The 21,637-nt window shown below is 50.5% G+C and overlaps 1 protein-coding gene across 1 annotated transcript in view; it reads right to left on the reverse strand.

Moving 5' to 3' along the window:
- LOC310880091 (uncharacterized protein) overlaps positions 1 to 21,637 on the reverse strand; it is a 155,981-nt gene that overhangs the window by 18,091 nt on the left and 116,253 nt on the right. Inside the window, exons 27-31 of the mRNA XM_083795398.1 lie at positions 16,664 to 18,869; positions 13,278 to 13,330; positions 12,412 to 12,542; positions 7,784 to 7,934; positions 104 to 4,241 (exon numbers count right to left, since the gene is read on the reverse strand). The gene's annotated coding sequence lies outside the window, so the exon portion shown is untranslated. The remainder of the gene's footprint in view (positions 1 to 103; positions 4,242 to 7,783; positions 7,935 to 12,411; positions 12,543 to 13,277; positions 13,331 to 16,663; positions 18,870 to 21,637) is intronic.

Consider the following 21,637-nt stretch of genomic DNA (forward strand, 5'->3'; position numbering starts at 1 on the left):
ATGCCTGATACAACAAAAAATGAGCTCTACGACTACTATATACTGCCTAGGCTAAACTAAGGCCATTACAATAACCCAGCAAGCACATTAGAGACAGGCTCACCTGGAGTATTTGTCAGCTGTTAACAAAACACAGAGGAGCTCCGATTCAGGGCAGTCTGGAGAGATGTGTCTGAAGGCTCTCTGGGTGCGACGGAGCGTTGAGTAGGTGGAGATGGAGAAGGAAAGCCATTTCTATTCCAGATATCAAACAAGCTCTCAGGGAAATTCCTTCTACAGCTTAGTTCATTTAAAAAGAAAACACCTTTGCCTCCCCAGCTTTCAGGAGGTTTTGGCATCCCTTACAACCAGCACAGTCAGCCGGTCAGCCGTTCCAGAGTCAACAGCTTTGGTCAATGACTGACAAGGAAGGGCTGCTTTGCCTCAGCGCACCAGGGAGAAACCAGCAGACATGTGGCAGACGCCTTGTTTGCACTGGTGGGAATAATGCTTTCGAGTCAGCTTACGAAAGGTGAGCTGGCAGGATGTTAGCATACTGCACGCTCTGACAAACCCCTGGCGATGAGAGAGCAGCTGGCCTCCAGAGAGATCCGGCCCAGGGGAAGGTTCCCCCCCGTCCCACCAGACCGCTGCCACTAACGGGGTGAATTCCAAAATTAAAACTACAAAATGCATCCCCTGTGCTCCAGGCAGGCATCAGAACGTATGGCGATTAAGCTCGAAAGCTGGAACGGGGGTCGTCCTTCGGAGAGGAAACGTAAGTGGAGGCAGATAGCAGGGATGTGCAATAGCCCACGCAGAGGTCTCTGAAAAGCTGCCATTGACCGGGGTCCTTGTCAAATGTTTCCGGTCATACAAGCAGAGACGAGGCTTAGAGCTGCCTTTTTTTTTTTTTTTTTTTCCCTCCTCTTTTCAACAGGCTGTGTTATTTCTTTTCCCCGCTGCCAACTGGCATCGGCAACCGATCTATTTGCACCAAAGACAAAGATACAGGCTGTCTGAAGCCAAGCAGGACCCTCATCTAGGGCACTCTCTGGAGCTATTTAATAAAGTTTAGAGAAGCATCCAGGCTTTTCCACCATAGTAGGAGAATATGAAATTCTTTAATTGTTTGTGTTTGAGTGAAACTCATATAAAAAGAGGATTTGGGATTCTGGGGAAGCTTTAGAGCTGAGTCTGACCTTAAGCTGTGTTTCTGCACGGCATCACACGCTCTCACACTGTGCTCCCAGCACCCACCCCAGGAGCAGCCCTCACTCACATCCCCTAAGACATCACGTCTTAGGCACATGGTCATCCCATACGAAGAACAAGATCTCTTGGGGCCTGCGTAACTTGGAGGAGGGCTGGGCCTCTTATGGGCAAACACACATTGCATCCCATCAGGGCTGTGTTCTCCAGCTTTGCACAAGTCATAGAGTTTAAATCCCTGATACTTCTGCTCTTGGGTTCTCCCCCCGCCCTGATTTGAGCACACCTGCAACATTTAACCTGTTCTTCTCTCACTGTACTCCACACACTCTTTATCAGAGTACTCCGACTTTTCCAACAAGCAGTGAAAGGAATAGACAACTCAAGTTTAGCATGTGGATTTAGCTCTGAATGACAGAAACTTCACAGGACATGCAATTTTCATCATTTGGTCCTCATTCCGGGTTGAAGTTCTGTCAGCCTGGCTGCTCTCTGTTAAGTTGGCTGGTATTTGGACCTGAACGTCTGACCTGCGTAAGATTCAACCTGAATTCAGAGCTAACAGTGACAACAAGAGATCTAGGAGTACAAGCAGAGCAGCCAACAGCCCAGAAGCGCACTGGAGATGAGAGGTGAAGCATCTGAATCTGGATTTCCTAAACCACAGATAACCTCACTAATACTGCAGTCAGTCAGTGTGGCATCTCTCAATCTCAATAAAAAAAAACGATTTTATTTTAATTGATAGATAAGGGGAACACTGGAGGCTGTTTTGATTTTTTCAGATCTTGAAAACTCTTCCCGGGTAGGAAATCTGCCTTCCACCCTTCTTCAACGTCACATTCCCAAGTCGCTCACACAGATGATGATGTGCATTTCCCTTTCAGCCTCCATGAGTTTTACATTCTAGATAACCAGAACTTTGAGCAGAAAACCTTGTCAAAGCTGTGGCACAAGCACAGGCTTGAAGGTGAAACACAGAACAATTTCTTTGGCTCAAAAGACGCCAAGACGAATGGCCACAAACACCATCTGGCACAGAGGAACTCTTACTGACAAGGAGACCATGCAACCAAACTGACAACAGAGAAAGAAAAAAGCATGACACGACTGATCTTTTCCCAATATGATCCTATTTCTACCTACTATATCTCTATGAGGAACACAATTAGAGACTGTGACACTTCAGGACGGGAAGAAAACAACTGAGAGAATATAATGGAGATCTATAAACGCTGAGTGACACTGTAAAGGTGAACCAGGAGCAACCATTTACTGCCTTTTCCAGCAGAGACAGGGAGTGGCTGGGGAAACAAGGAGGAGGAAGAGCTGGAGCAAACAGAAGGCAGGAGCTGGGCAGCATACACTGCAGCCTGGCCCCGTTGCGTCTCTGTTTTGAAAAATAATCCTAACAAGGGCTACCAGCCCTGATGAGGCCTGCTTGAACAAGCACCAAATCTCTGCATGCTTGTCTGAAGTGCAGGTCTGGTTGGTGACAGGGAACCTTTGTGAGAGGTTCCCTCGGCTGTAAGAAAGACGGATGCTTTCAATCAACCCTAAAAATATTAATTTTAGCCTTTTTGTTTCCTAGACATGACATAAAAGTGGGTTATGTGCCTTCCACCTTCTGGCAATCCTGGACGGCAGCATTAAGCATGGCATAAACTGGTTCAAGTTCTCATGCTACAATACTGATTTTACCGCTAGTCATCATATGGCTTTACAAAAACCATCTAAGGGCTTGGCACATGAAGGGCTTCAAACCCAGCAACATCTAGGGGTCAGTGGTCTAAATTTGGCTCACTCTGTCAACCTCTAGGTGAGAATGACAGCCTTTGCCTCCTGGTATCTCAGGAGGGTGGGATCTGACCTAATACTACAGAAGTTTTGGGGTGCCCAGGTATTAATTGTGCATATTTGAGTCATGCTGAGCTGATTAACCCTCAGCTTTTCTGGGCAAGTTGGCAGAAGACAGAACTATCTGCAAACTGAGAAATGCAAACAAGCAGGAGAAAAGTTCAGTTTTGCATTATGAAAGAAAATGCAAATCTTTTTTTTTTTTTTTTTTAGTTTCAGTGCCAGTCTTCCCTTTCTGATTTCTACACCTTCTGGCACAGGAATGAAACCAGTCTAATCTCAGTAACTGGCTAAGGAATGCTCGGGCTTTCTGAAGTCCCAGCCCACTTGGTTAGCTGCGTTTCTGAGACAGAGAAACAGCAATCTTTCTACTTGTAACATCAATAACACCAGTTATTCTCCCAAAGAATTATTATCAACAATTCCTTTGCTATATTTACAAAGAAGCAGGGCTATTCTTAGAGAAAACACTAAAAAAGCCATTTTATTTAGCTTTCTTGGCAGTTATACAAAAATGTAAGGAATGTAGTCAGTTAAAAACATCAAATCCCCAGCACGAGCCTATAAGAGCTTCCCTAATGCATATTTACAGTATAGAAAGCAAGCACTTTCCTGTTTTGTAGAACAAACAGGGAACCTTCTCTTTTCCTCCTAGCTGTTCCTGAAGACCAAACATTAAAGTTTGACACAGAATGCTGCTTTTAATGGTGCAGACTGTAAACTTTTAATGCCTAGAAAATGGGACTTTATACTACAGCCTTCTTTTCCTAAAAAGGAATCGGAGGCGAATTTTACTGCTGGTTTTAGGAAAGTTCTGAATTGGCAGCCCAGGGTATCCGAATACTCCTTCAGCCACAGCTTGGTGTGCCATGGCAGCACTCACTTCTTCTGTGCTGCTCCTCGCCCCGGCAAGGACGTGCAGCCCTGGGAGGGAGAGCTGCTTGGGTCCCACTGTGCTGCTGGTGGGACTGGGAAAAACACTGTGTTCCCATAGGGACCCGCTCAGTGTGGGGACACTGGGGTTTGGGAGCACACGCAGGGACCTCACTGCTGTTCCCATACATGCGGCAGCAGCTCAGGACGTTGCTCCAACCTCTTAGGACCCTTGGAAAACTTCTCTTTCTTAGGGGCATTACTTACTGCACAGGAAGGAGCCTGCGTGGCTTGTTGAGGTCACGGCTTTCCTGGTGACACTGAAAACAAACAAAAAAGACATGGGTTATTGCTCCAGGTTTTGAGGGGTGGTTAATGGGTTTGGCTCTTAGTGAAAATGGACGAGTGCTTCCAACGTTACTTATTCTGCACAAAACCCCCAATGGTTTCCAAATGGACATGACAATAGCTCCATTAAAGTATAGTCTGTTCCATAGGGAAATAAGGAAGCTCAAACCTTTGGGATTTCATAAATCAACTGCTATAGTCTACATAGTGTGATAAACAATCCTCCATGAATAGGGACACAGGTGTTCACCTTCTTCCAATTCTTCAGCTATAAGCCATAAAACTTTATTTTTGGCTTCCCTAAGCCTGCCTGTGTTGGAGATTTCCAGAGCCAACTTCAAATTAAAGATCGGGAAAGGCCCTAGATCCCATTCCCAACACTTCAAATGCTCTCAGGTGTCCGGGGCCAGAGGGAGACTGAAATCCTGCGGGGGTAGCATGTTCCCTGCAGGGACAGGGCCTGGGGAGCAGTCGCTCCTTAGGGCAGGCAGTGCTACCCCAAGCAGGATTTCTATGGGTTGTTGGGATTTGTGCCGCAACCACTGGTTTTTCTTTCTGTTTCAGAGCCATCAGAAGCGAGCAAAGCTTCATCCAGAGAAAACCAGGCAAGAAAACGACCACACTTGAAGTGAGAGAGAGGAAACGAGAGCCTGGGCCCGGCCTCTGGCTCCCATCCCTTGCCATGTAACAGTTTCATCATTGTGCAAAGTGTCAATAAGACACCAACAGGGTAAACAATTGTCAGACAGATTTTCACAGAGCCAGTTGACTGGACCATGGCTGCTTTGTACACAATGCCAATGCAGTGTCGTTTCTAATGGGGGAATTTATACAGTGTAATTATGTCAGAATTTGCTCCAGGCTACACACTGTTGCATTATAAACCTGGCCATTGCCGTGCGATTAGTCAGAGCCTTAAATAACACCGAAAGTAATTATATCAAGCAAGTAGTTGTCAAAAGCTGATGAAGAAAAGTGGCGAATTCCAGCGCTTGCCACATACGGCCCCTGAAGGAGGTTAGCTAATGATGATGGCCTTCGTTGCTGGGGGGTTTGGTACCCGAGGCCACGTCCCCATCAGCTGACTCACAAAGCGTTTAAGGACCCGCACCGTTTGGCCCCTGTAATTACGCAGCAGAGAGGGCTTCTTTACGATAAGTCACGATAAGATTCCCGACGATTGGATTTAGATGCAGGCGATTGAAATGCAAAGAGCAGGGAGGCTGCCTCCCCCGGCAGCACGGGGCCAAAGGGGCTTTGCATCAAAGAGACGTCCCCGGTGCTTGTGGGGCCAAGGTGGGCCGCAGGCAGCCCCTCATCAGCAGCCTGGGGGCTACAGGCTCCTTCGGGGCTGGTCTGGCAGCAGTGAGAGCCCCTTCTGCTGCTCCAGCCCTGCATGAACATGCTGCCGCATCGCCAGTGCCCTGTAAAAGTGAGGGCTCCATCCAGGAGGGACAGAAGAAGAAGGAGCAGAAGAAATCAGTGGATTAGGGGCGAGTAGATAGCAGGGTTATGCGATCCTTCTATTTTGCACTTCCCATCAGAGGAGCCCTAATCAGCTGGCATCCTTAGATCCCCGTTTCCCAGAGAGAAAATATAAATCCTCTGCTTTCCAAGTCATGCTGAGCTTCAGCCCTGTGAGGGGGACAAAGCTGGCTGATATCTCCCTCACTCTGGCCCTCGTCCCTCAGGGCTGTTACAAACTATTGGAGTTTGTAGCAGCTCTCCTGAGGGCTGTTACAATGGCTGGGAATCGCTGTCCTGCAGCATCGTTTGGCTTCGCTCACTCCTGCCTTGCTCTCTGTTACACAGGGTGTTCCCCCTTTGCTTTACCTTCTCTTTCCAGTAAATGCTCCGTCAGACCCAGAGCAATGCACGGAGGCTCTGTCCCTCAAGATCTCGTGGCATCTGAGGCATCTGAGATGTTGCAGCCAAATCACAGCCAGAAACACTGCTATTGCTCGTGCCTTACAGCATCTGAGGCTGAGACGCTCAAACAACTGTATGGACACACTTTTAGAAATGGACTGGAAAATTCGTGAGAAATCCCCTCTACTTCTGCTTCTACCTGGCCTGAAAAGCTAGGCAGACCAGCAGCTACTTGTGGTATCCTGGTATTTCTGCTTTTGTCTGGGATGGGAATTAAACCAGGCACTAGATCGACAATAGAAATAACAGAATGGTGGAAGATTAGCCAAATCTTCAAATCTCAGAAAAAAAAAAATCTCTCATTGGTTTTATAAGCAGACAGTCAGAATACTTTAATTTACTCCGTCCTGATTCCCCCGCCCCTTCCTTTGACCTAGTGAGATGGTGACTGAAGCCCTAGGCTGTGCCTCCTGTTTCGGCTGTAGCCACGCTCCGTGAAGAGGTGCGAGGGGCTCGTCCACATCTGCTGATCACGGCTCCCATCCAGAGGTTGTCACCTCTACTCGTCTGCCAGCATAACTATTTGTGTCATCACTTCCCCAGTTCCATCAAAATAGTCCTGCTTAGAGAAGATCTGAATTAAATAGGCTTTAAAATACAGAACCCCATGCGTTTTTGCTGGGACAGGACTAAGTGGAGAACTGTTGTTAAACAGCATGTTCAGGTCAACGCCTTGAGCACAAACCAGGAAAAATATACAACTTATATATATATATATATATATATATATATATATATATATGCATATATACCAACATTAACAAACTTTCCTCCGCGGTCCCTCTTTCCGCTCTGTTTCTCACCTGACTGTGCAGAGAATTGCCTCAATGTGTTGAGCTGGCATAAAGCTAACCCAACCAAAAATACTTTTTAAAATTTTATTTTATTTTTTTTGCCGCTGAGCATCCTGGGCAGGCTCTGAGCAGGATCAAGTGAGCCACAGCCCGGATACTTTATTATAACAAGGTGTGTCTTTCTAGGTCTTAGTCTCAAAACCTGCATTGCCCAGCTGCTCTGAAAATAAAAGATGCTGTGGGCAACAGAGCAGGAATTGAACAGAGGTAAATTTGAGTTTCAAATGAGAGAAAGAAGGGGGTGGGGTGAAGAATGAAGGGTGGTGAGAAAAGAGGTGCCTTTTTTGAACAATGCACCAGTGTTTCATAGGACAGGATTTCTCCTGAGTTTCTTGAAGTCTGATAATTTTACATCCACTTCTGGATGTTAATTCCTGGTCATTTTAGCTCATGTCATCAACTGTTCTAATGGAGCCAACCCTGTAAAACTGCTCCTGTACTTATCAAATGTGCACTCACATACGTGCATACATTGCTTGTATCGACTGTGAAAAAGGAAGTCCAAACCAATACCCCGACAAAATTTTTCATCTGAGGTGCTTTGCCTCACTAAGCAGTATAAAAGAAGCAAATCTTAAGTGAAAAGTAAACCAATATGTGGCTGGCTGGCTTTGCTGTGATTTTCCTTCCGTGCCTCCATGGGCTGAACCACCAGGACACTCACCTTGGTTTTTTCACCTAGCAAAACGGGTAAACCTGAGCCAAGTGAGGCTTCCCACTGAGCTGCTTACCTGGATCTACTCCCCAGCACTGCTGGATGTGGGATGCCTGTGTCCCAAACTGTGCTGCTGGGCTGTGGCTCTGGTGGCCTTCAGGCTAGTCCAGTCCTTCTGAGACAGCTCAGGGAAGATTTCAGGGCTCTCCCCACTTCTTCCAGCTCCCCTGCTTGAAGGAGAAAGAGAAGTAACTTTTCTTATGTCTCCAAGCTTCTAATAATAGTTGCAGAAGTCGCTGTGCTACAACAGTAAAAGGCAAGGCGAAACCCTGCTGCACAGGTCCTTGTGCTGGAAGGAGCAAGCAGAACAAAAGATAAGCCATAAACATGCACTTATGTAGGTGACCCACATCACAGCCCGGTGTGCCTCTTCCAAACAAGCCAGGTGGTGGTGACCAGGGCTCCCAGATGAGAGAAGGAGGTTGGTGTGGTCAGGATCTCTGGACCTAATGTTTTTGGTCCAGCGAGTGGCCCAAAGACCGGACCCTCAGACTGCACCCAACCCCGCAGGGCTCCCTCTGTACCGAGCCCCTCTGGTTCCTACCTCCAGCAGCGTATGGCCCTGCTGTCACAGCTCTGCAGGGCAGCAAGCAAGACAAACCAGCCTCTGGCTCCAGGAGGTGACAAATTATTTTGGTCCCTTTGCTATGGAGTTGGAGGGAAGAGTTCCCAGCAAAGCAGAGGAAGCATCAGTTGATGCCAGGTGGGGACTTCAGGACCTTAATCCTCAGAGATCCCATCATGGCGCTATGAAGCCACAGAGAAGATGGATTCAGCCAAATACAGAAACAAGGACACAGCTTCCCTTTCATACTTGCCCTTCTTCAGCCATCTCTCTCATCTCTGCAACACTAAATCTCTCGTAGAGATGTCCGTGATTTTGGGGAGGAGAACTCCTTAGCCCAGCAAAACCAGCACTGGCAAATTGGGTGGAATAGGTTTTTAACTGGAAAACTGAGGGGCAAAAAGCCAGGTCTGCAGGCACGGGTGCATTCCTGCTCCCTCCTGAGCCTGGCAGCAATGCTCCAGGGGGGATCCCACCTGTGCCTATCTCCAGTCCCGCAGCAAAACCTGAGTCAACTGTTGAGCTTGGAGGAGTGCGGGGACCTGGGAGGTGGCAGTGAGCATCCTCGTGGGGACAGCATGCCAGTGAGGGGACAGAGCTGGCCTGCGGTACAAGAAAAAATAATTGGAGAAAAATAATTACCTTCGCCCATACTCATACTCGCCTAACAAGTCCATTGAAGTGCCTTTGCCCTACCTCTTGAGATTTTCCAAAATCCTATTTGTGTTTTTGAGTGTTAAAAAAAAATGCAAACCGCCATCTGCAATGAACAAGACATGAAGCAGTAAGCGGGGCGGCCAGGCAGGATGAGCAGAAGGGATGTGCTAAGAGGAGGAGGAGAGCAAGGAAAAGGTGCACTGGAGGAAAAGGAGGAAAGATCAATGGATGGAGAAGGCTGTGGCACGGCAACGAAACCCTTGCAGCCACCACATCCTGAGAACTGCAGCCAGCACGGCTTGCTGCCGGCCCCCAGCCTGGTCCAACTGCAACAACATCTGTTACACTTGAGCTCTGCTCGATTAGTGGCATGTTTGTTTAATTGTGGGCCCAGTTTGTTATTTTGCTTCCCATTAGGAAGCTGAAGAAAGAGGGGGAGGGTGTTTTCATTCTGGGGAGCGTTTCGCCAGGACAATGAGGTTTTTTTCCATGGCCTGGGTAGTCAGAACTAGCTGTACTGCTCCTCCGACAGGGCAGACGCCTCCGAAGCCCATTGTTCGACCTGATGCATTAAGGGCTCACACTTGTAATTTTGGCGCTGATCCCCTTCTCCCATTGTGTGAGCAGAATGGGCTGAAAAAGGAGAGTCTGTCCTCTTTATCTGGTTGCAAGGAAAGGAGGCAGCGGCTCCCCTGCCCGCCAAGGCTCTCGCTCTGCTCTGGCAGCTGGGAGGGATGGGTGGATGGCTTTGAAAGCGTCCCTGGTCACTCCCGGGAATGTTACCCAGCTTCCACTCTGCTGGAGCTCCTTGGCCTCCTACCAGCTTCCCCAAATTCATCACTGAGTATTCTGGAAAAATATGTTTTTTTTTTTTTAATATAAAAAAGGGCATTGTTGAAAGAGTTTTTTAGTGCTGGACTGACAGCCCTGAGACCCAATGGCTTCTGCTCCTCCACACACAGCAGTCAGAGCACGGAGGAACAAAATCCCATGCCGCCTTGCCCTACCAGTGAGGGGTAACCCGGATCACACCAACGCAGTGCTGTCAGAGGGCTTCCACGGCATGGACATCCCCTTCCTAGAGACTACTATCCCAACATGACGCTTTGGTTCTGTCCAAGCCTCCAGGAAGGTTTGGGCTTGGAAGAATTGCTGGAAGATGCAGGTGTGCCCTGTTGTGCTTGCCCTGTTTGAAGGCAGGGCAGAGGCTCAGCTTGCAGAGTCAGCACTGAGCACAGACCTATAAAACAGTCTGGCACGAGGGATGCTGAGACAGAAGCAGCGTGTCCTGGCAGCACTTCGGACAAAGGAGTGTCAGGAACACGGATAGGTTAAGTCTGTGTACAGCACAGTTCTCATTCTCCATCACTGCTCAAAACTGGAGACCCCAAGCCAAACCTGAACTCACAAGGAACGTTTCGGATGTCTGCCTAAAAACAAAATGAAAAACCTTTCCTTAAAACTATGGACGGTTTAAAAAAAATGAACCATTAAAAAAAAAAATGAACCGAATATCAGAAGCTTAAATATAAACTTAGATTAGTAAACAGGCAATACAAACAAAGCCCTGACTCTACAAACATTTACATATGCAAGAATCCTGGGCACTCAGAGCTGGAGGGGAAGGATCGTGTGTCCGAACACCCTCACAGAGACCAGCATCTTTTTCTTGCTGGAGCTGCACACAGGCTGAGCTGGTACAAATCTCCCCTCTGCAGGGCAGAAACACCGCCTTAGCTTTTACTAGCCACGTTCACTCAATTTTCTGTACAATGCAAGATATAATTCGCTAACCGAGTCCGTGAGTGCTGCCCGCATGGATGCTTTAAGCCATGGAAGGCAAACTTATTTGGGATCTGGTACTAAAAATGATTTCACACGGCAGCTCCTGGCTGCTTGGGCACCAGCTTCGATCTCAGCTGGTGACATGAGGACCGTCAGCACAACAGCCCATGGTCAGAGGTTTGACAGCACTGTAACTTAACTCGATTTTAAGGTCTGCATGGAGCGAATATTAAAGCGAGGTCTCCGTGCTGCAGGGCTGGTGGAGCTGGGAGGCTCGGTTACAGAACAACCGTCCATTAGCGCAGGAGGCAGTGCAGATGCTATCTGGCTGCGGTATTATCCCTCACTGTTATAACTTCACTTTGGACAGTTAAGATCTTGATGACATTATGAGCGGGGCTAGGGGCAAGCTGTGGCCACAGCCGGATTAATAGCGCGCAGGGCCCGAGTCGGGACGTGCTGGTTCGTTTGCTCACCAGCAGAGCTGCTTTCTTTTTACAGCTTTTCTCCCACACTTTCCTATTCCTCCCTGGAGCTGCACCAGAGTGACATGCTTGCAAACCAACGCCCCAAAACGAGGTGGATTTAAGCAGAGTGGCCAAAGCCAAAGGACCACCAAAGCCAAGGCACCGCCAAGCCACATCCCGACCCGGTGGGATGGCAGCTGAGGGGCGGGCGGTGTTTGCTTAAGCTGGGGCTGGTCTCACGTTTTCGCAGTGATATGATAATTGCGTTTAGATAGCCCTGTCTCTCTCTGCTGGGCTTTTCACAGGGCTCTCCTGGCCCCCAGCAGGGCTCATTTAAAAGCGCCCCGCTCTCAATGACACGCCGCAGTGTTTTCAAAAAGAAACAACCAGCAGCGGCTCTCTGGAAAAATAACAAAGGGACCCAATTACAAGCAAATGTGTTGAAGGGTCCCAGGGCCGTCTGTGGGCAAATTAGGGCCAATTAAAGGTCAAAATGATTTAAGGTATAAGGACAAGAGAGGGAAGAGAAACAATTGGTCAGATTCCTGCACAGAATAAGTGTCTGCTGCTTGGTTTGAATAGGTCTTAATGCCCAAACGATGGAGAAACTTCAGAGCTGGGATTGTGCGTGATGTTTAAAGCGGGTGGTTCATGCTTTCTGTTTCATTTGTGGCTGGGAAAGTGCTCAGGGTGCTCAGAGCCAGCAGCCCACCCATATTTACAGAGGGCACCTCCGAGGAGCCCTGGCACACGGCAGCCACGTGGACCCGTGGCAGCAGCAAGGGGACACTTTTTTTTTTGTCATCCACAAGCTGTCCTGCAGGCTTTTCTGGGGACACACGGTGCCGAGCCTTTACACACGCCTTCCTGCAAAGGTGGCTCGAAGCATGGGAACAGCCATAACCCTGAGGTTGGGAGGCTGAGGGGAAATGCTCGACCACATCATTTTTTTTGCAGTGTTAGAAGACTCTTTGGGCTGATGGTTTGGAAAATGTTTAAAAAGTCACACTCGGCTGAGGTGCACAGCCCCGGTGGGTGAAAACACCTTTCCCCTGCTGCACAGGCATCCAGGCAGGTGGAGAGGCATTACTCCCTACCTGGGGGGAGCACAGCCCCCGCACTGAAACCTCAGCCCCCCATGCCCTCCTGGCTGAGACCACCTTCACCCACCTGTGGCAGCTGAAAGCTCGTCCAGAAATGGCCCAGCACGTGCATCTGCAGAGCAGGCTGGGGATTTCACATGGAGTTTCCTTCCAAGATCAGTCCTTCCACCCGCAGCCAGCACAAACGCCCCAGCAATGCTGCAATGAAAACAGCATGATAAATACTTTCACCAGAGCTATTTAAAACCAGAGAACATGCTCGTCCTGCTGCTTTCTGTTGGATTTCAAATGAAGATTATGGAGGAGATGGCTTTCTCATTGTCATTTTTTTCCAGAGACAAAGAAGCCTGGAGAAGGTCTGAACTTCTGACGGCTCCCCGCATCTCCCCCTGCTTCACCATGGGTGGTTTAACAGCCAGCACTGGAAAGCCATGCTGATGCTCAAAGAGCAAAAAGGCAAAGCAAGGGGCTCAATGCCTGGTGCAGGGGGCTAGCAGGGGGTGGCTGGACCCTGGCACACTGGGGTGGGCACTGTAGGGTTTGGATGAAAAAACCCACACTGATAGAATCAGGTCTCATTTCAGGATCACCCTCCCATCACTAAAGTAATGGGCAGACAGGCAGAAATTTAAAGAACTGAAGCACTTCTTTCTTTCTTTTTTTTTTTCTTCCCCCCTTTGCACACAAAGAACAGAGGGACAATGTGAAAAAAAGTCACCTGCATTTTGATTTCATACATCCCTGGGTGAAGAAATGCTGAAATTTAGAGGGGAGGCTCTAGGCAAAAGAAGTCCTGATATAATGCACTGAATAGACCATGCTGCTGGTTGTTTTTTTTAAAAGAAGGCAGATAAAACCATCCAGGACAAAATGGCACCACCAATGCTTTTAGCCAGTTATTCATCATCCCATGACATCTTCAGCACTGCCTACCTGAACTGGTTGGAGACAGCTGATTATTGGTGACACATTTCCTTGCAGTCTTGCTTTAAAGAGAAAAAAAAAAAAGAAAGGCAGTTTAAACCCATTTTACAAATGGCATCCAGCCCTGTCCCATCTCATCCTGCCCCCTTCCTACCATCTCCAGCTGGAAAAAGAGACCATAAAGCAGTTTTGTGCAGTCACATGTAAATCCCCTGTCTCTGTTAAAGCGAGAGATTAGCCTGTTAACAAAGTTACCTTGTCACCTACTCTGCTTAATCCTTGCATTTCAAAGTGTAATTTTATTGAGCGCCTCGGAGCTGAAATCTGGTGTATGTTATTTATTTATTTATGCACTTTAATCGTTCCCTAAATTTTTTTTCTCCCTTCCTTCCTTAATTCACCTGGAGCTCAAAAAAATTTTTTTTTCTCCTAACCTTGCTGAAAGCAGTGGCTTTTGGAGAGGCGGCGGCTCTGCCGTTTTTATTAATTCTAACGTATTTATTTAACCCTTCGAGGACTGAGGCAGCACAAGGGCCCCGTGCCCCCACCCTGCACCTCGCTGAGACAACAGTCAGCCGGTCTCCACCGAGTGCCGCGCGGCCAGGGTGCAGCGGGGTATCCCGGCCATAAATCTGTCAATACAAAGAGAACAGCACACACGCAAAAAATGCGGCTAAAACCAAGAAATGCAGCATAATTACAGGTTCATTACTGCAAACAAAAGCATCCCCCGAGCCCACCCCTTTGGCAGGGACGGGAGCAATTCCAAGAGGCTCATTATGTAGTTACCTGGGCAGGGTCAGAGCCTCCTGCATAGCGCTGCGGCCCCGCTCCCTGCACAGCCCCAGGATGCACCCACTGCAGCACCCCACTTTCCACCTGGCGTTATTTTGGGCTCATTTTAAAGCGTATTCAGCCATGGTTGGGTTGACGGCCAAAGAGACTAAAGGCTTTGTGGTTATGTGCCGAGGGAGCACAGCACAGAACGGGGAGGTTGGGCACGGGAAGGGGTCTGCAGCCCCACTGCCATGCCCTGCTCTGTGCCACCTTCCCTCTCCAAAGCCCCCTGCAAGGCTGGATGTGGGCTGCCCGAGGCCTGCGGCTCCTGCAGCACATCCAGCAAATCCCTCTCTGCTTGCAAACAGCTTGCACCCTACCTGGTGCAGAAAAAAAATCACAACTTCCCAACTCATCTTGAATTTTTCAGAAATTGAGGGAGCTCAGAAACACACCAAACCTTGGGCCAGCAGCTGACACTTGCCCAGGACATCTCCAGCTCCGTGCAAGCCCTGCACCCAGCGGATGCACAGGCAGCCAAGGGATGCAGGCGGTGCTTTTTGGCTGTTTCCAGCCCGTGGCTCCCTTTCTTGCTGGGCTGGGAAGCGGTGTGAAGTCCCCTTCGACACCACATGCCCCTTCCAGAGCCACAGCTTCCCTCTCCGGCAGCCAAAGAATTGAGGAACTCCAACCGGCACCGCCGAATATTCAGGGAACCTGACAGCCCCCTTCCCCTCCGCCTGCAGCAGCGGTGAGCGCCGCCAGCGCGCCCACACCAAGCCTGCCTCCATCTATAACCCAAACGTCAAAACATTTCCTCTTGCAACCCCATTCGGCTCATGGTAGCCCTGATCCCAGGTCCGAGTCACACTGCTTTTGGGGTCTGCCTTGCCGAGCCATTACTGTCACCGCCCCACTGTGCGCAGATAAGAATAGGCTGCTTCTTCTGACTCATTTAGCTAAAACAATGGAGCCACCAGAGGCCAAATTAATCCCTGGTGACTTCAGCAGAGTTGCACCAGGCTAAATTTGGTCCCAAGTGTACAATTAGCACGGAGGAGAGCTCAGTGTCATGACAGTCTCTTGGCTCTTCCCGCGGGCTCCCTTAGCCAGGCTCGCCCTCTGTGCCAGGCAGCTGGGTGCTCCCTCTCGGCCGCCCCGTGCTCACGCCTTGCCATTTCTGGGCACTGGGAAGGGCACCCTGCGAGGGGGAAGGCAGCCCATCACCAGCAGCTTTCGCCTAGGGAAGGGCAGAGCCCCCTTCCCTTGGAGCTGATCCTCCCCGCTCTGGATTTTGCAAGAAAATGAGCCTCATCCCCTGCTGTCCGCAGGCATCTCTGCAGCGCTGTCATAAATTTGGGCATCCTCCCCAGCTCCAGCCTTCAGGTGGGTGGAAGCTGGTCCAGGTCTCCTGGCCGGTCCCCTCGAGAGCCATGCAACATGCCTCTGAGCTCAGCCCTCACCAGCCTCTCTTCGGTAGTTTTGTGGCAACCTGATTCCCTCTAGTTAAACAGTTAAACCACCAAACCACAATTTTTTGGCATGTTTGTATTTCAAACGCTGAGAAAATGGGTCAGAAATCATACAGGGATTGTCCTTGGTGAGGAAATGGGTCAGAAATCATACAGGGAGATTGCCTTTGGTGACTCTCAGCTGACTGAGGACCAGGAGGCATCGCCCAGCTGCTCCTGCAGCCATGCAGCCGTGCCACGCACAAAAAATAGAAGGGGCAGAAATAAATTTAAAAAAATCTTTACAAAAAAAACCCAACTAACCGGACCTTTTCAGACTCCAGAAACACTTCCTCAAACACGTGGTTTTGCATCAGGCGCGAGCAGAGCCTGGATGGCAGGGCTGCTCCTGCCGCCGCTCCGCAGGCGGGTCCTGCCGGCAAGGACTGGGGCTTGCGCTGAGAAAACTCCTGCTAACCTCAGAGAGTGCATGTGAGCATCCAAAAAAAAAAAAAGCAATGAAAAAGCCTCATATAATTAAAAAAAAGGGGAACAAAGAGCAGAGTGTGGGACTTGGGAAGGTCTGGACTCACTGCCTCTCTCCCGTGTCCCCCTGCCCCCCTCCGGCCCCACAACCCGAAGCCATTTCAAACATCCAGCCTTCTCATTCCTTTGACAATTCTTCAAAGGCTCCAGGACTCAAGGAAGCTTCCTGTTTCATCACAAAACCTTGCTTTCTTTTCCTCTGCCAGGCTATTAAAACCGTGCTGATGAAGCAGTGTTTGCTGCGTGGCCGACGACCCTGCCTCGTGCGCGACACCGAAGTCACGTTGCTCAAGGTGTTTCAGTTCCTACAGCCCCCTCCTGACGCCCAAATTTACTGCACAACAATGTCTTGTTCTGTTAAGCTCGACAATGTCTTGTTAAGCTCGGCACTGGAAAAATATATTTCCTCTCTCCCAAGCACGCGGTGGTTACTTTACCGTTGTGTGGGGTTGCGTGTGTTATTTTGTTATTGCACGGTTGCTGGTGACAACTGATCTGCACGCCCCGCTTTGTTATTGTAGGGTTGCTTTAAAATCCTAGGCTCCTGGTATTAGTTTCATTTATTTATTTTAGGAAAAGGTAGTTTTAAGGCTTGAAAAATAAATAAATTCAAAGACATACCAAGACACAGCGAGGAGATAGCAAGGAGAGGAAATCCTGCCGAGCGCAAGCCTTGCCCGTGCTCTGCCCATGGTGTGGTCACGTCCGTGAACGGCCGGCTCTGGGTGCTTGGCATTTTGGCAGTGCCCGTCAGTGTCTCTGTGAAAATAGCACGGCATTAACAGTTCTCAAAGGCTTGAGTTACTGTAAAAATCTGCACTGGGCGCAGGGTTGAAAAGTTCAGACGAAGGAAGAGGTGGAAGGAGAAGGAAAAAAGGGGGGAGAGGGGAGAAGCGCTGGCACAGCTGGTGAGGGCTTTCAGCATCATCCCGAGCCAGGCTGCTGGTGTGACTAGGTGGAAAAAAGATGGTATGCCACAAATACTCACCCCAGCTCACTACAACACGTCCCTCAAAGCTCCCCAGGTCCACACAATGTCAGGCCAGAGGCAGAGCACGGTGCCCAGCACAGCCGAGGGCAGAGCATGGCAGCAGGCACACAGCCCCGACCCTCACCTGCCCCAGCATCATGTCTGGGGCTCATTTTCCTCGTTCATCAAGGGAAAGAGGAAAACAGCTGAGCTTGGGCAATACTGGGAAGGAAACACATGATGATGCACCATGCCTAGCAGATCATCCCCAGCTCCGTTGTGAAAGGGGAGACTGAAAAGACAATGAAATTAAGGCGAGAGACTCCTGTCAAGCTAAATAATTAGGTCTCAGGGTACATAATTGATGCGCTCTTGATGTGGACTCCAAATCATTTACAAGGAGGTGCCTCACCTGGCACGGCTCTGGTGTTGTGACAGCAGGGGACGAGCATCCTCAGCGGCGGGGCCAAGCGAGCAGCGTGCAGGGGCACAAGCTTCCCACCATCCCACCACCATCTCTAACACATCACTTTTTTTTTTTTTTTTTTTCTCCTGGGCATCAAAAGTCCCTGGCCAGCATCACTTGGGAGCAGCTCTCCCCACAGCTACTCTGATCCATGCCCCTAACCCAAGTAGGAGGACCGATCAATACACAAACGAACCACTGGACAAAACAAGGCCACAGGGACCAAGCTGAGCCATGCAGATCCTCCCTGGGGCTTCGTTGCCCAGGCCGAGGCAGAGGAAGCCGACCCTGCAGCTGACTGCACCATCCCATAAGAAAGACATCAATCTCGAGGGCTTTTTCCACTGTCAGTCATCCGCAATGCTCTTTCCTGCCCCATCAGTTGCAGAGCACCAACATCCCCATTCTGCTTTTTGTTGTTTTCTTTACATTTTTTTTCCTCTTTCCTTGCTCTTTTCACACCACATCATCACAAAAAGCTAGCTCTGCCCTTCTCCTCCCTTCCAACAACCTTTGCCCCCAACCTTGGCGCACCACAAATCTCCTGGGCACCCTGAGACTGGAGCAGGAGCTCAGCCCCGGCTGCCTGCCGTCGTGCAGAGCTGGCTCCACGCTGAAACCTCTCGCTGTCCCTCCGGGCTGCCCCCCACTCCCCGTGTTGTGACAGTCGGCTCGAGGGGCTGAACGTGTCAGCACGGCCACCCCGAGCCCCCGCCAGCTCCCCTCCGCCCCAGGCATGCGCCGTCTGCCCGACACTGCCTACAAACTCTATTAGCTTTGTAATTAAAAACAGCTGTAATCTGATCAGGTGGAGATCACGGTTACAAAATGAAGGAAGCCATTAGCAGGAAATGTTGTGGTTCAGGCAGACATCAAATCAGTTTAAAGAGATTGGATTTCATTGTTTTTATACAGTTACTCCATTACTATAATGCACTGGGTCCATTTAAGCGGCTGGCTCGGAGGAGTGCTCATAAGGCAGTAGTGACATCTATGTGAAATGAACGGCATAAACGGCAAACTCTGAAGAGATAGCAGTGAATTTACACCCCTTGCTCTGCGCTGAATATTAATGCACCGGAGTGGGGCTTGTAGGGCTGTCCTGGTTTTCCCTCCTTGCTTCCCAAGCCCCCTGCAGCGCTGCCAGCCCCCTTGCAGGGCAGGGAGAGCCCCCCTGGGGCAGGTCGGATCCAAGGACCACCTTTCCGCGCCCCTATACCACAAGCAAACCACGGGTCCGGTTTCTCAGCAGCGAGGTGGAGTGAGAACCGAAACCGCAGCAGCCACATCGCTTCGCTTCCTCCTGGTAAACACCAGCCGGTCAACAAGACAAAACCTGGAGCACTTCGGTTCTCACAGGGGATGTTGCCCTTTTCCTCTGTTTCCCCTCCCTGAAAAATAAATAAATAAAACAATAACCCAACAAACAAACACAAAAAAACACAAGGAGGGAAACAACCTGTGCTGGGAGGCACCAGCCTGTGGCCCAGCGCTCGCAGCGAGGTGCAGGATGTAGCCCAAAAGCCTTGCCATCAGGAGGGGCTGTTTGCAAAAGCTGCTGGCTCCTGCTTTACCTCAGTGCCCACCACACGACCCTGGTACCTATAGAAAACCTACACGGAAAGGCACACGGCCCCCAGCTGCTGCTGGTCACTTTCACACAAAGGGGCAGGTGGAGGGGTTACAGTGTTATGGGGTTTGCACGACTAGCCCATCCCCATGCTCTGGTGCCAACTGGGCCATCGGTACCCTCTGCTTTCTTGTACCAAAAATGCCCCAGTGGTAGGAGGTGGGCTCATCTGCCCCCTTCCTGTGGGGAAGGCCTGCAGGGAGGGCTCAGGACGCAGCTTGGAAACGAGGAGGGTGTTAGGGAAATGCAAATGGGATGAGAGCTGCAAGGAGAAGGGAGCTGTGCCCCTGCCCTGGTCCTGCCTGAGCATTAGGAGGCCTCTTCAGGCGATGCAGAGCACACGCGCTGCCCTCCCCTCCCCTCCCCGATCTGCTCATCGCAGGAGGAGATAAGACAGGGCCTGCAGACAAACGCCCACACAGATCCCAGGGTGCGGAGCTCCCCCTCCAGCCAGAGCCCCCCTGGCTGTGGCAGAGCCCCCTGGGCTAGCAGAGGGCTCCAGCATCTCCCTGCTCATCCCGTCCTTCCCTCCTCGCCTCCCTCCCTTCTTGAACCAAACTGTATCAAATGCATCAAAGCCCGAGTGAATTACGTTCCCCTTGACCCGCTGGCAGCAAGTTCAGCCACAGGACATTAAAAGAGCAGAGGCTGAGGTTTCACGGCCTGCGATGGCAGAGGCGGAAGTGCAGGCCTCGTCGCTGCGTCGCTTTTGCCTTCAGAAGCGATGTTTTCAGCCAAGTTCAGGGGCGGGCAGGGCCGAAGCGTGGGGCTCAGCCCAGATGGGGCTGGGGGCTGGTTGTGAGGTGTGGGGGATTTCTGAGCAGCACCCACAGCTGCCCCCCGGCGTTACGGTACACGTGCTATCCGGGCAACTCCACATGGTTTGGGGTTTGGTTGCAGGCACTGTGCAGGCTGTGGGGAGAGCTGGAGCTGCCAAGGCCCTGCAGTCACGGGATGTTCTGGGGCACATCGTGGACTCCAGCTGCATAAGGCCACCAGTGCTCCCAGTTTGTGCCAGCTGTCCCTGCTGCTGGGACGCAGAGGGTGCTCAGCATCAGCACACGCCTCAGCACCCCGTCCTCAGGGACCTGTATCTAGAAAGGGAGCAAGAGTGGAGAAATTGCCCATAATATCTCTTCCCCTTACAAGGGCTCCAAAGAGGACGGTGAACACAAAATGACGGTAACACACCCCGTTGTCCTCGCAGGAACGGTGGCACACAGGGACCGGCCGCCATCTCACGGCGCTATTGCACCCTGGCTGCCCCTGCCACGGCTCTGGATGCTGCGTGTTGTGAAACACCCTGCTCTAAAATCGCTGCCATGACCATGCCAATCCCCGAAGCAGAAGCATCAAATTTGGAGCCTGTGAAGCCACCGCCAGCAAAATAAATATTCGGGAATATTTTTAGCATGCTCTTGTTCAGAGAGAATTTCTTTGTGTCCTTCTGAGGAGCTCGCCGGATCTTTCATCGGTTTGTTTTTCTCATTAGCCGGCATAAGCTTTGTTCTTATTTAATAAAGATTAGGATCTGCTGCCTCCAGCCCTCTCTTTTTGCTCCTCCATCAGGCCCGTGGGGGCTCAGGCTGCAGCGATCTGTTTGATGTCGGCCGCGGAAGTTGAAATGCGGGACAGAAGCTGGGGTTTGCTTCCCCAAAAAAGCCATGGCCCATGGCCCCTGGGAGGGCAGAGGGGGACAGGGCGCAGAGATGGGAAAGCACTGCCTGGGTCCAGAGGTTTCTGTGTCCAGCTGGCTGGGCGCTTTGCAGAGGTTTGGTCTGAGCCGCTAAGAACACGGGTGGAAAACGGGACGGCCGATGCAGCGAGCTAGCCCATGTGCAAGCCTAATAAAACAGGAGACGTGCCACAGATGGGGGAACTGCTTCTTCCAGCGCTGGAGGTCAGGGAGATGCAACGGAGCTCCTATCCCTTTATATATCACCAGATTTTCCTTGCGAGCCCAGAAAATAAAATAACTGCCTTCCTTTCTGGAGCTGAGTCATTCATTGGAAAGAAATGGGTTTAAAATGACAGCAGCCATGAACCAGAATGGGTTTGATGAACACCCAGAAGGAGGTAGTGGCATCTTCTGAGCTCTGAAAGCCTGATCCCGGCTGCTCGCTGCCATGTGCAGCTCAGGTCAGACTGGCACTGCATCCCACGGGGATGGAGGCTGCTGCTGGGACAAGGACAGCGAGGGGCCAAGGGGGCCGAGTCATGCCCATGGTGGAGGCTGGGCTCCAGAGGCCCCACTTCACAGCTGGAGCTCCCGTGTGTCACTTTTCCAGATACTCCTCCTCTGCTGACTGCATGGACCAGCCAGGTCACTGCTGCGTGCCCTGGTTTAGCCATCCCAACGGGAAGAAGATTATATTTACCTCTTCAGAAACCAGCTGTGGTTGGTTGCTTGTGGTAACGTAGACAAGGTCTATACAGAACCAGCACTATTAGCGTCACTATTTGTTAACACACTTCTACTTTCTTAGAGATTTAATTTCTTTTTTTTTCCTTTAAAAAATATCTTCAAGC

The sequence above is a fragment of the Anser anser genome, assembly GCF_964211835.1.
Source record: "Anser anser genome assembly, chromosome: 12".
NCBI classification, from domain to species: Eukaryota; Metazoa; Chordata; class Aves; order Anseriformes; family Anatidae; genus Anser; species Anser anser.